Genomic DNA, 21,607 nt, shown 5'->3' on the forward strand with positions numbered 1-21,607 from the left:
CATTCATGGAAGTAGAGGCCTGGACGACATCTAGAAACCCTTGTTGTTTCTAGGAAAATAGTGTGTTCTCCATAAACAAGTACTCACTCAGTGCTGGTTAAATACATGAAGAGATAAAATATTATGAAAATGAGGTTCACAGGTTATGCCAACAAAATGACATTTTCACCTTAGAATTTTGGGACCGTAATAAATCTTTTTAACTAAAGTCTAGTTTAACTGGACTTAAACATCTTTCTCTTAGGTTTTTACACTTTCAAAATTCCAACCATTGATTCATCTTATAATAGATACATAATTCAAATGGGTTAGTTTTCCAGTTTTTCTTCAATTTTCCTCCAAATTAATGGTATGTGCAACAATCAAGAGCACTGAGGAAGCATGGCAGATAACATGTGTCTTTCCAAGATCTTTGAAATTTTCCCCATATTATGTTATTCATTGCAAGAATATATTTTGTGGAGAGATCTGTATCAGAGTTTTGTGACCAGCTTTGGTCTTTGACTCTTATCCTTTTCTACTAAGGTAGTATTTCTAAAACATGGTCTATGAACCTACAGCCTCAGAATCACCTTGAAAGCTTGCTAAACCTCAGGCTCCTGGGCTCCAAAACAAACCGATGAACTAGAATGCTAGGGCTTGGGCTCTGAAATCTGCATTTTTCTAAGCCGTCGTGGTAATTCTTGTGGGAGTTGAGAACCGCTGGCCTAAAATATAGAGTGTACTCCAGACAAAGTTGTGCAACAAGCTTTGCCCTCCATGATGTTTGGCTACTCCTCCATGTCCCTCCCCTTCCTCCAGCACCTCTGGTTGTTATTTCTGTCCCCCCAAATGTGTTTTATAATGAATTTTCACTAATGCATCAATGACTTGATTTGTTGTCCACCAATACTGTGTATTTTAAAAATAGGGCTCCTGAGGATAGTAAGGTAGGCCTAAAAATGACCGGTTCTCTAATGCAGACGTTCAGCCACTGTAACAGAGGTGTTATCTGGGGAGAGGGGGAACCTCTATCACATGGCTAGTGCAACCTACAACCTTTCACCTACTTACCACGTGGCCATTCTAAAGTCACTTGGTGCAAGGTCCCTAGAAGCAGGAGTCTGAGTAGGAACAAGGCAAACGCAACAGCAATCTTTTATTTCCCACCGCCCCTTAAAAGTATTTAGTTAGGGAAAATTCTTTCCCTGCCCTGGATGAAAACTTGTGCAGTTCCATGACATTTTGGTCCTTTAAAATAAAAAAATGCAGTCTCAATGGAGTCATTCACAATATCTAGTCTGAACTTGATTTAAAACTAAATCTTCCCTTTTCCCCAGCTGGGCTTTGCTTTGGGCTGTCTGCACATAGTGGCCTTTCTCCTTTTTTCCCCATCTGGCATTTTTCGTCTTCTCCTAGCTCAATAGCTACTATTTCTCATTCTGCCAGGATCGAACTAAGGGGTAGAGAAGGCTAAGAGGGACAGGAAAGTTATTACTCGATCGGTGCGGTCTTAGGATGGTTGGACATTCTGACTACCGAACGCTTCAGTCAGTTCTTCAGAAACTGCCACTGGGCACGTTTGACTGCATGTCTTGTGATAATCGGTGATGCGTTTTTCTTGTTACCCGTTCCTTCCTCAGCCCATGGTTTTCTCCTCTCCCTCCTTCTTTCCCTTCTTCCACCTTCCACACTGGGTGCTTTCTCTGTCTGTTTTGCCTGGGTTTACTCAGGAGCTGCATTCAGCTGGAGGGTTGGCTGGGCTGGAAGACCCAAGACGGCCTCATTCATACAGCTAACTAACAGTTGACGCTGGCTGTAGCCTGAGATGTCTCTCTTTCTTCTCCCACCTCCTGCCAGTGTCTGTCAGCAGGTGCGATTGACTCCAAGTGGTGGTCTCAGTGCAGAGTCTCAAGAGACAACAATAGAAGTTGCAAAGCCTCTTAAGGCCTAGGCTTCTAAGTTACATAACATCACTGTTATCACATCTTATCTGTCAAGGCAAGTCCAAAGGCCAGCCCAGATTCAAGAGGTAAGGAAGTAGATGCCATGTCTTAAGGGAGGAAGGGACAAAATCACAATGGAAAAGATCTTAAACATCATGATGAGAGGAATTTGTGTCACATTTTGCAATCTACCACACTGACTTTTTAGAGTTTTTCAAATTTATGTCAAATACTAGTTCACTGTGTCTCTGTAATTCCAGAAGACATGTATCAAGCTCTCTGAGTGGTTCCTGGGCTTGAGGGCAAGTAAAACATGAGGCAGAAGGACATGCAGAAGAGCTCATTCCAAAGAAATCTTCTTTATAAACATCTCCTTGATTTCTGATACTCCCATCCTTTTATACCATCAATTATGGGTAAGAGTCAAGTAACCTGTTTGTGGATGATGGATGACTTTTTTATAAATTCTTTATGTGGTCTCATACCTCCTTTGATATGTAATAGTTATTGCATTTTGGTGTTTTCACCAAAACTTTAACATTTTCTTATACTTATTTGAGAAAGATTCCCAAAATGAACCTCTCTAACTTCTGAGCAAACAATATCTACTAGTGCAGCTTTGGAGTCACATGGGCCAGGATCTGGCTCCCAGATAGCCACTTACTTCTTCTCTCTGAGCCTCACGTGATCATCTCTGCAAGGGGATTGATATGACATACTTCATGTGAGGCTCACATGCATTTTGGCAATCCCATTCTTCTTTACCATGATTTGTTTACAGTGCTGTGTAACCTGATTCTGGCTAATTACGTGTAAGATTAAGTCTGCTTGGGATTTCCAAGACAGCTCTAAAAGAATAAGCCTCTTTCCTTTGTCCTCTTCCCTCCTTTTCTTACTTTAGATGCTATTGTGTGAGGACATGATATCTGGAGCTAAGGCAGTCATCTTGTGACCAAGAGGTGACAAGCCTAAGGACAAAAGGCCATTTCACTGAGAATAGTGGACATGTGAGATTGGAAGAAGATCCTGGCTCAGCCACTGAACCAACCTGGAATTGCTACTTCCAGAATCCTTATTATGTGAGAGAGTTAAACATCTTTATTATTTCATTACTGATGGTTGAGTATTTTACTTGCAGCCCAAAGCATCCTGATTGATATAGTGGTTATTATCGTATGTAGGGAAGGGGCTAGTACCCAAATTTTTCAGATTGGTTTAAAAAAGTAAGTAAAGCAAGGCTAAAAGAGTTAAATAAATTGACTAAGCCATGCTGTTAATCAGTAGCAGACAGGAACCTAGAGACCCTGACCTCTAACTTTCAGGATACATTTCCAGTCAGCAAATATTTATTGAGCACCTTCTAAATGCAAGTTTCTAGAAGGTACCTTCTCCATTGCTGGGCCTGAATATCAGGAGGCAGCCTGATGTGGGGGAAACAAGGTGGCAAAGTGATAAGAACACAGGCATTGGATCCACAGACAGGCCCATTTCCGCCACTTAATCACCGTGGGATTTGGGGCAAGTCTCCTTTCTCCTCTGAGCCAAGTTTCCACAGCTGTCAAGTGCAGTTGAGCTGACCTAGCAAGGATGTGGCAAGGATTATATGCAAAATTAAGTAAGATAACGTCTTTGAGGCCTATCTCAAGATTGTCTCCAAACTAACCGTTTTTTTTTTTATTATTATGTAGTTGTGTCCCAGTTTTATGTTTTATCTTATTATTATTATTTAAAAAATTATTTTATTGAGGTCATATTGCAAGCTAGCCTTTTTAAGATGTCAGCAAAGTGGTTGGGTTGGGATTGGTTCCCCAATGGCTGGTGAAGGGGGACAGAATGCCTCTGAAAGGCAATTTGGAGTTTTTAGGGCAAGAAGACAAGCCAAACTAAGCCCTTCTGGGAAAGTCTTTATCCCAAGTGTAAACTCAGGGGGCCAAAGGCTGGCTCCAGTTGGTGATAAGAATGGTAGATGGGACTGGGTCCAGAGGGCGGTGTTTGGGAACTAGCGTGGGTGAAGTTCCAGGAAGATAGCTGCAAAAAAAACCTCAGGGTGTCTCTACCCTGCCCCTTGCTGCCCCTGGGTCTTGGATGTGTGGGTGTGTCCACCTGGTGTAGAAAGCCAGCAAGGCAGATGTAGAGGTTTCAAGTGTGTACTGGGTGCTTCGAACAGAGAAGCTCAATAAGCTTTCTCTTGGAACTAATCCAAATGTCAGAAACTCCTTCCTCCTGCTTCTCCCCATGGCTGGCGTGGGGAAGAAGCTGCACATCTTGCTGGAAGAATCTTTACAGGGAAGTAGGAGTATGTTCTGGGAATCAAGGAGATTGAAATAGGCTTCACCCCCAGGTTGAGCACAGTTGGTCTTTGGTTGGGAGGGGACTGTGTCAGCCTGCAAAGAACTGGCCCAGAGGCTTTGGGTGGCAAGTACTAGTGGGAATTTGCGTAAGATTGGGCTCCCTGAAAACAGATTCTGAGCTAGAGAGACTCATGCAGGAGCTTCATTGGAAGTGCTCTTGGGACCACTATCTGTAATGCAGTGAAGGAAGCAAGATTAGCAAGAGGGAGGAGGTAAACTTAAGTACAGTGGCAACAAAGGCTTCTGCCAATCCAACCAGAGTTATGAGGCTGAGAGTACCGTCAAGGAAAGGGGACCTTCCTTTAACCAAGCATTGGATGCAGGCTGTCCGAGTAGAGGGGTATAACCTTGGACAAGGCAGCTTCCTTTGGCTGAGCACAATTCTCAGAGAGGGATGCGGCTCTAAGTCATGGACAGACAACATTCCCTACAGCTCAAAGAATGAGTGGGTGAATTGGTCTTGAGAGAGAGACCTGGATGGCACATTATAGCATCTACTATAAAACCCAACTCTTGCCTCCTGCTAAACAATATGACTGAATACAAGGGCTTTATAATTACTCTCAGCCCAGTCTGCCTTAAGCTGTGTAAATTCGTATGTAGTTGTTGATTTAAAAAAATGCTCACAATATTTTTGTGTGCAAGTTCTTGAGTACTCGGCCTGTCTGCCAGTCACTAGTATTTCTCACTGTCTCAGGAGGGGATTCTGCCCCAGCCCTGGTCCTGAGGCACCTTACCCACCCCCAGCCAGCTCCCAGCCAAAGGGAAAAGCCAGAAGAACTCTGTAATAAGTGTGCTACAGCAAGAGTTGTTCCCGTAGCCAAAGCTCTCATTTAGAGGCACATGTCTATAGACATCAGTCAAATATAGGTGGATATTCAACCTCGCCCTACCTAGAATTAGGGAAAATTTATCACTACTTCTTGGGAGACCTCACAGCTTATTAAAGTTAAGAACCTGGACCCTTTATGTGATCTTGAGGCACATTTGCAAAATGGCCAAAATTCTATTATATTACCTCAAAAGGGTATGCATTGAAAGCCTCAGGTCAAATTCTTTCCTTCTCTTACAGCTGTCATAGTAATAATCAATAAATGTGACATATAATACAATTGGTTTCTAAGATTGGTATTCACTGTTATTTTGGTGTTAGCACCTGAGATAAATATTTAATGAGTGACTGTGGTGTGTCCTATAGTAAACACTTTCTACGTATTTATTTTTAAACTAGGCATCAGTTAGGCACAATTATACCCACATTTCACACATGATGACACTGAAATGTAGAGATGAAGTGATTTGCCCAAGCTCATGCAGCTAGTAAGTGGCAGAGCTGTGGTTGGAACCCAGGTAGTTGAGTGTCAAAGCTTGGGGACTTTCCTTCCACAGCACACTGACAATCACCCAACCCTATCCCCCAAGAGGCTGATGAGCAGGACATGAGTAAAAATCCTGAGATCTAGACAATAGAATGCTATTACACTTAAGCAAATTAAAAATAAGGAAATAAACTTAAGTGTTTAGAAAGTGCACAGGATGAGTATTTGAAGATTATTCCTACATCAGCTCCTACACATTCCAGCATAGTTTGATGTCGTGGGTGACTGTTTGGTGAGGCAGATCAGACAGAGGGTCCTAGCAGCAATAACCTTAAATCAAGAAAGTTTACTCCAAATGTTCCCAACATAGCCCAAAGCCAGCAAAGTTCACAGCTCTACATTAAAATGTTAGAAAAAGATCACATTGCAGCAGCTGCTTATGTGGATTACCTAGTCTAGCCATTCTGCTAAGACTTAAAAAAACCTGTCTGAGTTGTAGGAAGAAAAAAAAGCAAGCCTCTAAAATATCAAGTTGGTGCTTGTTGGTAGAGCTGCGATTTCCCATTTGTTGCCCCAGAAGACTCAGGTGTATCTGAAATAAAGTCAAGATGTTTTTCCAGACTCTAAAATAGTGGAACATTTCATTTCTGTACTACCCCCACTATGTCCTATGCTGTTTCTAGAACCACAACTTGCCTTGAAAGTTTTTTTTAATCCTTGAAATGTTTCACAGCAATCCAAAGGACATTAGGAAATCTCAGTCCCTTCTCACAGCCACTTTATGCAACTTCCTTTAATATTTCACAAAGAAATAAGATCAAATGGACTCTGTCCTCTGCAAATGTCCTCTGAGAAGGCCAGTGATATCATTACCATGTGTGTGTGCGTGTACACGCTTTTGATATTTAATGTACCTTAACATAGATTAAGATTTTTATCTTCAAAACATCAGAGTATGGTCTATAAGGCATGGTGTGATCTCCGTTTTACACAGGGGGACACTGAAGTTCAGTCTTGGCAAAGATCTCACAATGAGATTAGAAACCGTGGTGGTGCTTTTCAGCCAGCAAATTGGATATCTCTTCCTGAGCTCCTACGTTCCCATTTCTCTCCACAGTGCTATTTTCGACAGCCTTGGTTTCTTGCCTTTCCTTGTTATTGTGGTTATTGTTGGGGTTAATCACAGTCAGAAAAACGGTGAAAGTAGATCTTGTGAGAATATTTCTCTGTGTGGTGATGTTAAAGACCTGATGTCTGCCGTCGTAAGTTTAGTTAGGATAATCATCTAGACACAGAGGTGGGAATGATGTTTTTTTCAGGGTTCAGAGATTTGTTGAGCGAGAAGAGAGTCAGAGTATAAGTGTTCTGGCCCCTCAGTGCAACGTTTTTATCACAAGGAACAAAGTAAAAGTTAAACTGTCAATCTAGTTTGAGGAAGTTTATGAAAAATTATGAATTACCTATGAGGTAACTGTGAACCTGAAACAGGGATCATGTTTCTCATCTTGTTCTTGTGATTTCAAGACTATTTAGGCTTCTGTTGTGAAATGTTTTCTCAACTTGAAATCCCAGGGTTCCACGTGCATGGAGAGAAGTGGCATAAAAATACACACCACTGATGTCACTTCAAGAAAGGTCAATGAAATTCATGGTGTTACTCCTGGAATATAAACAGACTGAAAAGAATCAGTGTGGTAGATCTCTTGGTTTACGCTGTGCGTAGTTTGTTGGTTAAGCTTTTGTTTGGCCACATGTAACCTACACCTGAACTACAGTGGCTAACCAAACAGGGGCTGAGCTTTCAGACTTTGCAAGGACTACGGAGGTCATCGTCCCAGGGTCAGTGTTCAAGGATACCAGCAAGGAATCAGGCTCCTTCTTTTTTCTTGGTCTGCCATCCTTAATGTATGGCTTTCATCCTCAGGGGCTTACGTTCCCTTCTGGGCAGCATGGTCAAGTTTCAGGCTGAGGACAAAAAATAAAAAACAAAAGGCATATGTGAGCTTCCTCTTTCCCTTTTAAATAATAATAATAATAATAATAATAATAATTAAAAAAAACTTTTCAGAATCCCATCTAATAGAGTTGCTTTTATATTTCATTGGCCCGATCTGGGTCACCTGACCATACCTAGCTGTAAAGGAGTTGGAGGAGGTATTTTAAAGTGGTAATAAAGCCACACTGAATTTTTATTTTTGCTGCTAAGGAAAAAGTAGAGACTAGTTATTGGGTGGGAAGCCAAAATTAGGAATAGGATTAACGCCTGTGGGAAGGAAAGGATATACTTTCTCTTTCTTTCAAACTTTATGCTTGACGCATTATATATGTTCAAATGTTCCATCTTCCACAGAGTTTCTCTTCACTCTCACCATTTTCTCTGGATTCCTATGGCACTTTGTCCTTTACTTTAAATAGAGTGTCATTAATCCCATTCTATCCAGGTTGTTTACATGCCTGTTTTCCTCATTTAGACAGACAGCTTCTCAAGGATAGAGACCTAGTCTAATTCACCTTTGTAATTTCATCCTTTACTACCATGACTAGTACACTAGTAGGAGCTAAAAAGCTTTCTTGAATAAATATAAGGACATTGCAAGGAGTGGTAGGTCATGATCCCTAGGAAATAGACTCTGAGATTCTGGGGTCTATCTACGTGCCTCTTCCCCAGACTTCCTTCTTCCTTCCCCCAAATCCAGTCTTCCATGCTTTCTCCTCCTAAGCACTTGACCATCCACAACCTCCTTCCCCTGCCTGCTCCTCGCCCCAAGATTCTGCATATACACTTGCTGTGTCCAGTTTTCTTTCCTCACAAAGTGGTTGACCAGCACTGCCTGAACTTTCCTTTGGAAGGATTCCCTCTCACCTTGAGTAGGGTTATAGTGCAGCAATAACCCAACCTTGGGTTGTACCACACACCAAGCTGACTCCTCTGAGAATAAAGCTCATTTGTTTCCTCCTCAAAAGAGATCCCCACCCCCAATGCAACCAAAGATATGAGCTGAGAGAGAGGCTTGGGTGTCACAGTTGTGGGTGGCATGGAGTCTGGCTGTTTGCTCAGGCAGCTTACTTGTACTTTCTGGCCCTGCTTGTACCTGATCTCTAATGTTCCACTTCCATCCTGTGATTTTGATTTGATTAGTCTGAAAGAACTATGGCCTGCAAGCCAAATCCGGCTTATTTTTGTAAATAAAGGTTTGTTCTAACACATTCACACCTATTCACTTCTCTATCATCTCTGTCTATGTTGCTTTCTACTACAAGAGCAGAGGTGAGTAAATGCAATGGGAACCCTCTTGCCCACAAAGCCTAAAATATTTACTCTTTGACCCATCATAGAAAAAGTTGGCTGACCTCTGATTTGGGGAAATCTGGGAATGCAATATTTTTGACTGAATTAACTCATATGTTCTCATCCCAATTGTCAGGGTTCCACCAATGGGGACCTTGAGCTTGGTAGAACAGACATGCTGAGGCAGAGGACTCAGCTTTCTTTGGAGCTGTGCTACTGCAGTTACTAAGTACTGGGTTTGATTCTCAGTCTTTTCTGCCCTTTGGCTACAGGAGATGAGAGTTTCTTTATATGCCAAAATGCCTTCTGTCTTTCACATTTTACCTTCTATTGGTGATTAATCACACTCAGCTTTTCATTGTTTTTCTCCAGGACATCAGTGGCCCCCAGCAACGGCCACCCAGTTGCATAGTCCTTACAAACCTCTCAAATACCTGAGAGATTGTATCTGCCAGTGCATTTCCTTCTCTCAATATTCTGACCCAGTTCACACTCTGGGCTGGCTTCATAGGTTTGTAACCTGTGGAGTGGCACAGAGCCCTGTGATTTTTTTTTGAGAGATCTCACATTTGTTTAATGCTACGCTGTCATCATCTTGAAATTCTTAATGATTTTATCCTTGCATTGTATTTTGGAAGTGAAGTCTGATGAAACAATGGAGTGTGTGCATAAGCAGCAGAGATAGGCACAATGTGCATGTCCGTTACTCTTTGCCATTCCATTAGTGCAAAGCCTTTGCCATGCTCCATGAATGCAGAATTCCCCCAACATACGTTGGAGTTCAGAGAGATGCAAAGCAAGTAAAAGATAAGCATTTTAAGTTTGCACCTGAGTAAGGGATGAGGACTGGGATGACAGAGGAAAGAGAAAGACAGGGCATAGTTTCTTTTCTTTTTAGTCCTTCCTTATTCATCAATACGCCAAAGACAGTATTGGTAGACTGTGCTTGTATCAAGAAATGAAATGAAAACAGTTGAGTTATTGTTGTAGTGTTTCCACTCTTCTGCTAAGAACGAAATACATATGCATATGTAAGCTAGGAAATAAGAATTGTAGCATTTTAACGATTCTGCATACGAGTTAAATAACCTTATATTTGCATTTAAAACTGTTGTGCACAATATAAAGGTGAGTGGTAAGACTCATGCCAATAGTTTAAAATTTTAATTGACAACAGTAGATAGCAAATAAAAACTCCACAAGAAGTCAGAGACTGCAGAAGAAAAGGAAAAACTTTATATTTTAGAACCTTTGGTGGTGCTTTTTTTCTGTCTTTTTTTTGAACAAGGGGCCTCACGTTTTAATTTTTCACCAGGTCCTGCAGATTACGTAGGTGGTCCTTTCCCCACTGTGAAGTTTTTCACAGTCACTTTCCTGCTAAGGGCAATCAGTGCACCACCTCCCGCTAGTCTTCATTGCTGGCCAGTTGGTGAGGGATCCAGCTCCAAAATCCCCTTTCAGAGTCTGGTTCCCAGGATGGCATCTGGGAGCTGTCTTAGGTTTGGTTCCCCAGGGAGAAAGCTCTGAGATGGAGATTTGCTCATAGGTGCCCCGGGGCTTGATTTCCGGAATATCTGTGAGAGTGAGGGAAGCAGGAAGCCAGAGGGAGAAGGCCCATTGTAAAACAATTGCGACAGGAGCTTCAGATAATCTTAGGGGGACTTCTAGAGCTGGGATGGCCCTTTAGAGTTGTTCCAATTGAGCAAGGAGCCTGGGCCTTTCTGCCCTCACATTGGTCAGGCATTGGATGCAGGCTGCACTGGGGAGGGAGTCATTCTCCTTCAGCGGGGGGCAGTTCCTGGAGAAGTGCTTGGTTGTAAGCCCCAGCAGCGAACACTCACAGCAGTTGCGGGGAATGAGTGCCTCAGTCCTGAAGGGGACCTGGACAGCAAAAAGAGTAGCATCTGCTGAACAATGCCCATGCAACAGCGAAAAACAGGGAAGCATCAACAGATTCCAAGAGAAGCAAAGGTTTTCTCTTAATCTTCCAGTTTTACAAAACTCAGACGATGCAGAGCAGACAAGAAAAATGCTGCTGTCAGATACACCATATAATTACTTTAGTGGTTTAACTATGATTATTAAGATAGAGTCAGGCGATATCAGTTTTAATACAAGAAAACTAGTACTTTTTTTTAAAGTAATTCCCACCCCCAACTCCTGCCCCCCTGGGCTCTGCCCCCCTCCTCCCCTCCCCCCCCCCCCCCCCCCCCCCGCTGTCTTTTTTGTTCCAGTGGTTCAAACTCCATGCCTCGTCTGTCCAGAATCCTGAGTCCAGGAGAAAAGTGGAAGTTAGCATACTCTTTCTAAAAAGCGGTTACCCTTGTTGTTCTATTACAACAGGAGACAAGTCAAACATATCAACTGCATCAGACAACTGTTAGGGCCCACAAGGCAAACATTACAAAACTGTCTGCAGTATATAAGGCAGTTTTAGAATTAAAAATAAAATGCTTCCCTTGTGATTGATGAGATTATGCATGGGCTGGGCTGAGATGGCATGTGAATGTGTTTGTGTGCCTGTGTGTGGGTATGTTGGTTGGGGGTAGAGTGGAGGGGACACACCTTACAAGTTTGAACTGGGCAAGCCCAAAGGAATCATGCTTGGCCTAGGTCCCATGCTACAAGCTTGTACTGGGCCATGAAAGATGATGCTCGGTCCTGTGTGTGACACCTGGTGTAGAGGCTGAAAGGAAGGCATGCCTTGTCAGGGATTTTCCGAGATGCTTTCTGGATTTCTCTACCGTTGTCAGCGGCTCCTTTTAGACGTACACATCTTGTGAACCATGCATTGCCAGGGCACCATTCATTCTGGGAGTGGTCTGCTATTGTTCTTTCTCATTGATATAACCCTGAGTAAAGGGGAAGATCGGCAAGAAGTCAACTTTTTCCCTCCACACAATCAAGAACTCTGTATTTCCTGGTTTGAAGAAAAAGATCAAATTGTGTGGGCTTTGGACAGAATACCCAAGGTTATGGTGAGAGCCAGGCTCACTCTCTCTCTGTAGGCCTAACCATCCTGCCCTATGTAGTAGTGTCAGAAGAAGTCAAACTTTCAGGGAAATAGAGGAAAGCTCAAAACCCTGGCCTCCAATAGGAAAGAGAGACAGGCTGAAGTTCTGAGGGCCCTTTTCTCTCACTTATCCTCCTCCATCTGTGAGCAGGGGTTAGGGGGTGTTGGAGAATGATGTTTAACCGCTAGTTACCATCTTCATAAAGGAACAGAGTATCACTCATTTTGGACCTTGAGGATGCTGGTTCCATATCGTTAAGAAGAGCATGAATTAAATGAACTTGAAATAGAGGAAAAATGTTTCATGAGGTAGAGAGAGATGCTTGTGCGTTATTGCTGCATTTTGAAAGAGCAAACTTGGATTAAGTTCTTATCATCAAGAGCAGAACAGATTGTCCTTCAGGAATCCACAGGAAGAGAGCACCACAGAAATGCCCTCCAGTGCTTACACACAACTTCATTGCCACAGAAACGAAATTCTGATGCAAGAGATTAAAAATTCTCATAAAAGTGGGAAAGATCTCATAAATGCCTCCTTGACAAGGTGTTCGGCCACTGTGCTCTTCCCTCATCAGATACTGTTCCCCCCCTCGCCTTCTAGTTTTTCTAGCACCTAGGAAACAAATTGTCATAGCATTCAAGATAATTTCTCTTCTCATAAAACAATAATCTCGTTGTAAACCCCCAGGAATGCTGCAATAGGTGTCTCTCTGGTCCTTTATTAATGCTGCTGTTATTTGTCTAGCCTTAGAAAAGCTTTTGGCTCAATGTCCTACTCATAGTTTGGGGCTATGGCTTGCTAGCGTTGTCAGGACAAGTAAAACATTTCCCTTTCAGCATTCATTACAAGAAAAAAAATCCTATTGTATTTCTTAAAAGTGACTTGTGACTCATCTCCTGCTTTGGGGTAGAGTTGAACCTTAATATTTGGTCAATGGCGTACTTCTCGGTTGTGAAAGGTAGTGCAAATGTTTAGAGGCTGAGAGATGCTGAAATTGGTATGAGTCTTATTCATTCATGAGCCACACCTACAGGATGCTGGAGGACTGTGTAGAAAGGTTTTAATAAATAAATCTTGCGGATTCTTAGTGTAACTCCGTAACTTAAGATAGAATTCTGAATTCCAGGTGTAGTTGATAATGAGGGAAAGGAACAAATTGGCACATTAGTGCAGACTAATTTTAACTAATATTTTTTCATTTTATCTTTTGAAGAATGAAAATAGCTTTGTTGTTTCTTTATAATTATTAGGTAAATGTTTATATGTTCAAATTTAAAAAAAATTATTACAGTTACAAGCAGGAGAAAATCATTCACGCATGCTATCACAAACATTTCAGAAAAGACAGGGACATATAAGGAAGAAAATATGTTCATAATCTCACCATCCAGGGGTAATTAGCACTAAGATAGTGGTTTACAGCCTTACAATCTATTTTTGTATTTATATGCAGACAGGTATATTTCCCCATCATCGGATTGTATGGTACCTGTTGGTTTGTGGCTTGCTTTTTTTCATTCATCAGTAAATGAGCCACACCTCTCCTCATCTTTTTTAGTGAACAGATAGACTTATGAAATGTGGAAACATTTTCATAGAAAATGAATTGTCCATTATTTTGTAGCAGTTTGCTGGGAAAACTGGGTAGGCGGGAGGAAACAATTTAATTTTTTTGCTTTGAACTTCTCCCTTAATTATACCAAAGGAAAGTTTCTGGGGACGAAGAGTTTTTGACTATCATAGACCAAACAAAATGACCAAGAGTTGTCAAAAGGTCTCTCAGGATATAGTGCTGTGGGTTTCCTGGGGACCTGCTAGGCCATCTTAGGAAATAAAAGGATGTATTTCTCCACAAACATGCGTCTGAGTCTTCTGTCAGAAGAGTGTATGAAATGTATCTGTGAACCATTTTTTTTGTACTACCAAGAGTCTAACTCTAACTTTATAATATCACTCTCTCTGGGATTTTTCCCTTTCATTTTTATTTCTAGCTGTGTCTAGAACCAAAACTGAATTAAGGCCAGGAATGATGGGGAGTTTATAAATACATTTTGTTTGAAAGTGCTTGCCTTAGGTAGACAAGGTCAAAGTTCTTTTTAGTCAAAATGTAATTTGCTTTTTTTCCTTGTCTCATGTGTTGCTTGTGTAAACAAAAGGAGATTATACAATGAAACTAAAATCCAGTAAAAACTTATCTGTTTGGGGTTTTATAAAAAACCCCAATTGGCCAAACTTGTCAAATACTGCCAAAGGTGAGAAATCCAAATTGATTAAAATTTGGCTATGTTTCTTGAGCCTAAACTTGATTATTAAGTGAGTACCTGGACTGAGTCATGACGTGAATGCTCAACAGAACGCAGAGGGTGTGACTACTGTGGTGGAACTGGATATGCCAACGTGGCCTTCCAAGTTGATCCAGAAGGGATGTCTCTTTGCTTTATCATACTCACCTCCCATATTTCTGAAATGAAACTTGTAACCCAGAGAGGATAAAACTCCTGGGAAAATAGTTGAAAGAGTGAAATTACCAGCAGTCTTGGCTTATGCTATCATATGACTCTGAAAGCCTTTTGCTGATAGAATCATAGGGCTGGAAATGATGGAAAGAGGTCATTCAGTTCGTTTTCCTGCCCAAAGCAGAACCATAAATGCATCATTGGTGGCCTTGCTTCTAGTTAAAATGGTATTTCTTTAAACAAGAAAACACATTTTTTTCAGTAATTACTAACTTGTGTTACTTTTGTTTCAGTCATAGTAACTTTGTGTCACTGTTGCAGAACAAAAAAGAGATACTGGATTCTGAGAGATTAGTTTCCCCATAGGATTAATTGGTAACATGGATGAAATTAAATAGTTAAACTGTTCTAATAAAATAATAACAAGTTAAGGTAGTTATAAGTACACACACACACACACACATCGCATCAGCAATAGCATGTTGTCACAGGCATATTTTCAAAAACCAGTTTCCCAGTAATTAAGTTAAACTTTGGGAAAAAATGTATGAAAATCTCCTGGAGCATTTTGCCACATCCAAAGCCTTTGCTTGACAGTCAACTGTGAAAACAATCAACTTTTTACATTTTTCTCATTCATAAAAACAACTAAGTCTAGAAGAAACAAATGGAATTCATAAAATTTTTTGAGGTTTTCCTAAGTTGAATTCATACTGTTAAAAAAAAAACCTTTCATGTTTTGCTTCTTCTATTTCTGCCTCCAAAATATATTTCAACAAAAGTCTCATGCAAATCAATGCCACATTTTCTGGTCATTTGGAATGAACTGTAGACCAAAATAAACTCACATGTAGGCACTACCCACAAGAAGATTATAGTTGGATTTGAGAATTAAGACATAGATACATAAAGAATTAAATAGCAGGTTAAAAGTTAACGCAAGACTGTTGCAGACAGTGCATAATGAATTACCAGATAGGTGGTACAGACAATTGCTTGAGGTCAAAGGAGGAAGAAGATCAATCCTATCATCCTATTATGAAAGAGAGTCAGAATAGATAACCTTTAGGGACCCCTTCAGATTATAGCTGAGTGATACTCACCCCCTCACAGTCAGGTGCTGTGGTCATCTGGACTCACCAGAGTTGTATTTTTCTCCTTGGTACTATGGAGAGAAACAGAAAGAAAAGGAGTTTATTGCCTATATGGTTTATTTTTATCGTCCTTCTGTGGGGGACAGACGTGTAAAGATATAAATAATAGTACAGAATTTGTCTTGACACTATGTCTTTACATATGGCCAACCAGGAGGCCCATGCTCAGTAAAAATAAGCACAGTTTTTAGCCCCTTTGGGAGTAGCTGTCCTGGCCCACTGTTTGTTCCTACTGTTGCTCTTCATGCCCTGTTTCATCACTGCATCACTGCTCACTGTCTCCCCCTTGCTCTGATCTTTTTGGATTTGTCTCCTATTTCTGGCCAGGTGCTTGCCCCTGAACTTGGTGGCACCTTTGGCTCTCCAAGTTTTAATCCCGGGCAACCTCTAGGGCACATCCACTACTGGCTTTTGGCTTTTCTGGATATTGAAGCTTCTGTCTTGCTGTAGAATCCTCTCCAGCACCTAGGGGACTGTATTTGGATTGCATCTTGAAGGATGAACTGAATCCACATAAGATAAAGTAGAAGAACATTCCAAACCAAGGTAATACATATTCAAAGATAAAAAACCATGAAAGAAGTTGGCACATTCCCTATGCTATGATGATATATTCAGATATTAAATCATCTTCAGAGGGACTTCACTGGCTCCATATGCAATTTGATGGCTTCACTCTTGGAAGAACCCACAAAGGGGCTGTTACAGTTGTTCTAATGCCTAGATATCCACAGACTGATCTTTAGAGACATTATCTAAGTACCACAAGTCCATCTTTGTCACCATTGGCACTTTGAACAAGATTACTCCCTTCAGAGTCTGCTGTAGGTCACCCACGATCATTTGAGATGTTTTCTAGTTCACCTGACAGCTATACCACATCTTCTAAGAGCAAGGCCTTCAATTCTCACCCGACTTCTAACGGGCCGTCTTCAGAGAACTTCAGGTTTGCGTGTGCTGCTTCACCTCGATGCATCTATGAAAATTAATGCCAGGTTTTCTGGTCACTTGGAATGACCTGAAGGCCAAACTAAACTCACACGCAGACACCAACCACAAGAATGTTACAGCTGTATTTGGGAGCTTTCCTTTAGCACAAAATGTCTCCCAATATTTGATGCCTACTTCCAGAACCACTGATCCACTTAGCTTCTCAGGGCAAATTTACAGCAACTTAATGAAGACCTGCTCTTTAATCCATGCTTTTTCTTGCAGTAATAGCATACCCCACCCCCTACTTCCCAGCCCAGTTGTTGAATGATCCCCAAATGCCTAACACACTTTAGAGAAATACTACCAGATCCTTCAACCGTTTTGCATTCTTTAAAGAAGAGGTAAAAGGCTACAACCAAAATGCAGCACATGCTAGGGGAAGTTAGGTGTCCACATCAGAGGAGAAGCTTAACATCCTAGAGCAAGAAAGGATAGAAAGCACTAGGAATATGATGGCTAGAGAAGAGAAGAAATATGATAATTGTCTTCAAATATTTGAGAGTTGTCATCTGAGTGAGGGCCTAGCCTCATCCTGCATGTTCTCCTGGGATAGAATTAGAACCAACTTTGAAAACATAAGGAAACAGATTTCAGTTCAGTATGAGCAATGTCTAATAAATGTCTAATTTATTATTAATGATAATGTCTAATAAATGTCTAATAAATAGTCTATGTCTATTAGACTATTAGACTAAATGTCTAATGAATAGTACTATGGAAACACTAAACAAGCTAAATTGGGAGCTCCTTGTCACTGAAATTATAGTGCATGCTCGATTCAAGCATAAGGGAAAGTGAAAAGAATCGGAGGTGCATCTTTTTTATAAGAACATATTATTACTCTGTAACAATTGCCATAGATTTGGGCTTAATTTACTCATTCACTTAAAACAAATCTTTGAGAGTTTATTATACTTCTGGCATAGTGGGAGCTTCTAGGAATACAGAAGTCACCAGTCGTCATGGTTTCTGACTTCAAGAAACTTTCAGTCTAGTGGGAGAAACACATGATAATTAAGACAGACATACAAACAAATGTGAGGCGCTGTCATGTAACTGATGTTTGATTATCTGTCTCTCCCACTGGAGCGGAGCTTCTAAAAGGCAGATATACTGCCTGTTTTGCTCACCGGTGTGTCTCCAGCACCTAGTACAGTGCCTGGCACCTAGCAGGCACTCAATAAATTTTTGTTGGCTGAATTTGTTGAATAATACAATAATGTTTGATGTTACAAAAACGTTTAATGTTATCTGACAAGATGGGAAGTGTTCAGAGAGGAGGCGATTCTCCTCCATCTCTGACCTCAGAGCAGGAGTGTGATCTGACACAGAGGAGGAGTTCATAATCAAGAAGGAAGGCCATCTAAGCTTGTTCAAGGGCAAGCATATGCAACTGCGTTGTACAGGCTGAGATTACAAGCAGTTTCACATTGTTGGAACATATGATGTAGGGCAGTGAGTGGTAGAAGACAAGTCTGCAAAGGCTGTAGGAGATTGAATCATAAGGTACATTTTCATCTATTAAAGACGCTTAATGAATAGAGTAACACAATCAGATATTCCTTTCCTTTTTCAGGAGAAAAACTCTGGCAGCAATACAGGGGGGCTGGAAGGCCAGAGTGATCAAGGCTAAAGTGGAGAAATAGGAGGCTATTGCAGTCATCCAGGAAGGAGATGAGGAATGTGTGGAAGGGAATAATGACAATGAAGACAAAGGGACAGAGATAAGTTTGAGAGATATTTAAGGGATGTAATTTATGGGACTCTGTGACCAATGGGATATGGATGTGGGTGTGTGTAGGGCTGGGAAGGTGGTTATGGTGAGGAGTAAGAGAGCAACATCCATGGTAGGGAGTCATGGCAGCATCGCAAATACATACAATTATAGGAGGTGGAGGATTTGGGAGCCTGTGGTTTAATGAACAGAGCCTAGTAGGGGGCACTTGGTTTATGGAATAATGGTCTAAGCAGAGAACGCATATTGTAAATCATCTGTGTTTACCAATGTGAAGTGAGTGTGGATGAAGTCACCAAAGGAGAGTGTATAAAGTAAAGTAAGGAGAGAAATGAGGAAAGCATCTGAGGACCATTAATGTTGAGGCTGTTGAAGACTTAGCATCAGTCTGAGCCTCAGTGGTTAGCAGGGACACTACTAGAATTTGGCACTGAAACATGAGATGGGGCACTTTCACAAAGAGATACTTAGTGTTGTTGTTGTTGTTGTTGTTTTTTGAGGAAGATTGGCCCTGAGCTAACATCCGTGCCCATCTTTCTCTACTTTATATGTGGGACACCTGCCACTGCATGGCTTGATGATCAGTGCGCAGGTCTGCACCCAGCATCTGACCTGGCGAACTCCGGGCTGCCAAAGCAGGGCATGTGAACTTAATCACTGTACCACCAGGCTGACCCAAGAGATGTTTAGTTTTGATTGACAATATTTATCATCAATAATACCATCAGTAAAGGTGAGGCACAATTGCAGAATGATGTCAAGTGGACAAATGGTAACATTTGAAAAAGATCTTTCATGGGAAACCTCAAAGAGCAACATTCCTAAATTTACAAAATGGCAATAAGATCCAAAGTAGAGATAATGAGCTATTCAAGGGAAAGTTCGGATGAAGAATGTGCTAAACCGTTTTACTATTTTTTATCAAATTCTCACAATCTGACTTTAGTACATATATTGGCATATATTTTTTTTAGGCCGTCCTTTCTCCAGAGAACTATGGGTCCCTAAAATTTATATTTTCCCTGTAACTTGGAGATAATGGCAGTCAGAAACTTTATCAGATAAGGTCAATTTATTTAATCAGTTTGCACAGGCAAGGAGTGGGGTTAAATTTGGGTGTGCCACTAAAATGGACATCATCTGATAACAAGATGCTTCTCCGCCAAACTTCTTGAGTCTCCAAAGCTCTCTCGAGTCTTTAAGGTCCTCCTTCGTTGTCTCTAATTCTTGCACAAAGACAAGCAAACAATATGGAAATATACTCATTTCTTTTTTCCCAATATATATAAGCTTTTTGGTTCTTCATTGGCAGCTAGCTGGTCTCCTGAGACATGGTCTGGACAATATCCAGAAACAAGTTTAGTGCCTGAGGAGGAACATTGTGAAATCAGTAAGAAAGCAACCTTGCTGATCCAAATGAGTAAAATAGTTCTTTGGTTGGTGGGCGCTCCAAGCAAAAATGCTTAAAGGATCTTGAGAGTTCTACTTCTCACCTGACTCAGGTCCAAGTCAATTTCATTTCTCTTGAGTCTTGGGTCACGATTGGGTGGAACTGTTGCTCACTATAGGACAGCTCACTCATTTCCTTTGACACATACTCTTGTTTTGCCGTGAATACTAAGTGATCTCAACCACATTTTTTTCTAAAATTATAGCAACAAGGGACTTGAAAAAAATGAAACTCATGAGAGAGCTATCTCTCTTGGCTCCTGAAAAGGCTGCTTCTTATTGCCCCAGGAAAGATGAAATGATGTTACTGACCCCATTTCTCAGGAATGATAAGTGGATTGCTTCAGCAATAAATGCAAGAATAGATACTGGCTAAGAATGCTTTCAGAGCTTTATTTTTGCCTTATATGTTTATCATGGATTCAACCAATTAAAAGCTGAATCAAACTAGAGCTCAAGACATCACTTACTCTTTTAATATTGCAAAGATTTCAAATATAAAGTTACTAAAGACCTCATACGCACTTTGAACCTCTCTTCCCCTCCCCCAACTTCCATGTAAACAAAATATGTTTCTTGCATTGTACTGTTAACGGTGCCAGATTATCAATTTTTCTCCTGAACAAAGTTTGGATGCTTTCCTTACAATTTCTTTATAATATAATTGTGATATTTTGAAAGAAATGTCATCAGAAAATATTTTTGAAAATTACTGGCAAAAATATCTGCTTAATTCTGGAAGGAATTACGTTTAGAGCTTAAGGGACAAAAATGATAGATCTGTCTGTCTTATTTGGTCATCTAGAGAGAAAAGATGTCTTTACTACCTGCAAGAGGCAAACAAAATCCTCCATCTCTAAAAAAATCATTACGTAAAAGTTCTTTATAGGGGATGGTGAAGGTAGAAAGTCTCAAGATTTTTGTTTGTTTGTTTATTTACATATGGATTTATAACTCATATTTTTTCCCCAAAGGACTTAAGGCCACCAAGAGAATATGCTTGAAAGATTCAAAAGGTGTGTTACAGAAAAGAAAAGTATGTTCCTTAGCAATTGTGATTCTGAACTAGATATGAGCCTTTTTTAAATGGAATAATTTGAAGGACAATTTCTATCTATCTATCTATCATCATCATTATCATCTATCTACCTACTTATTTTGGTGTTTATTTAACAAATGGTTATTGATTCTGTTCTTTGCACGGTCTTCAGCACTAGGAACCAGAGAGTGTAAGCTTGAGATGGGCCTTCAGCTGTCACATGTGGGAGAGGTGTTGCATGGTCTTCACTTTGCTGAGAAATTAAATAAATTATTACTTATGATCAAAGAAAAATTTCTTCTTGTACTCATCAGATGTTTGTTTCACTAGACCAGTGTTTTCTCAAACTTGGCTAACCATCAAATCAACCTGTGAAATGTATCAGCCTTGGACCTTTAATCCCTGGGTCTGGGGGGGGTGTGATGGGACTCTAGTTTTAACAAGGAGCCAGGTAATTTGAATACTTAGCCAAGTGTAAACAATGTGGTACAAGAGAATGAACTCTGCCTGGGCAGGGACCATGTCTTGTTTACCTTGGTGTTTAGTGCTTAGCATAGTGTTGGGCACATAAGTGGTGCTCAATAAATGTTTGTTAAACAGAGTAGTAGACATCTCACATAGCCTTTCTGGAAGGACTTGCTTCTTGTTATGCTTCTTTGCTGCTGCTGTCCATCTCTTGGTGCTTTTGGTATAGACACTACTGTCTGCTCATCATATGTTAGCACCCTCATGTCATCTGGATCAATAGTGTCAGTTTGAATAGAAAATTAATTACCCAGCAGGATATTACTCAGTGTCTCTTGACCTTCAGCCAGAGGATCTTTATGTCGCAAATCAGTGTCTGCAGAACGGGGTGTAGATAAGTATTAATATTATAGGTTCT

The sequence above is a fragment of the Equus asinus genome, chromosome 10 (genome assembly GCF_041296235.1).
Source record: "Equus asinus isolate D_3611 breed Donkey chromosome 10, EquAss-T2T_v2, whole genome shotgun sequence".
In the NCBI taxonomy this organism is placed as follows: Eukaryota; Metazoa; Chordata; class Mammalia; order Perissodactyla; family Equidae; genus Equus; species Equus asinus.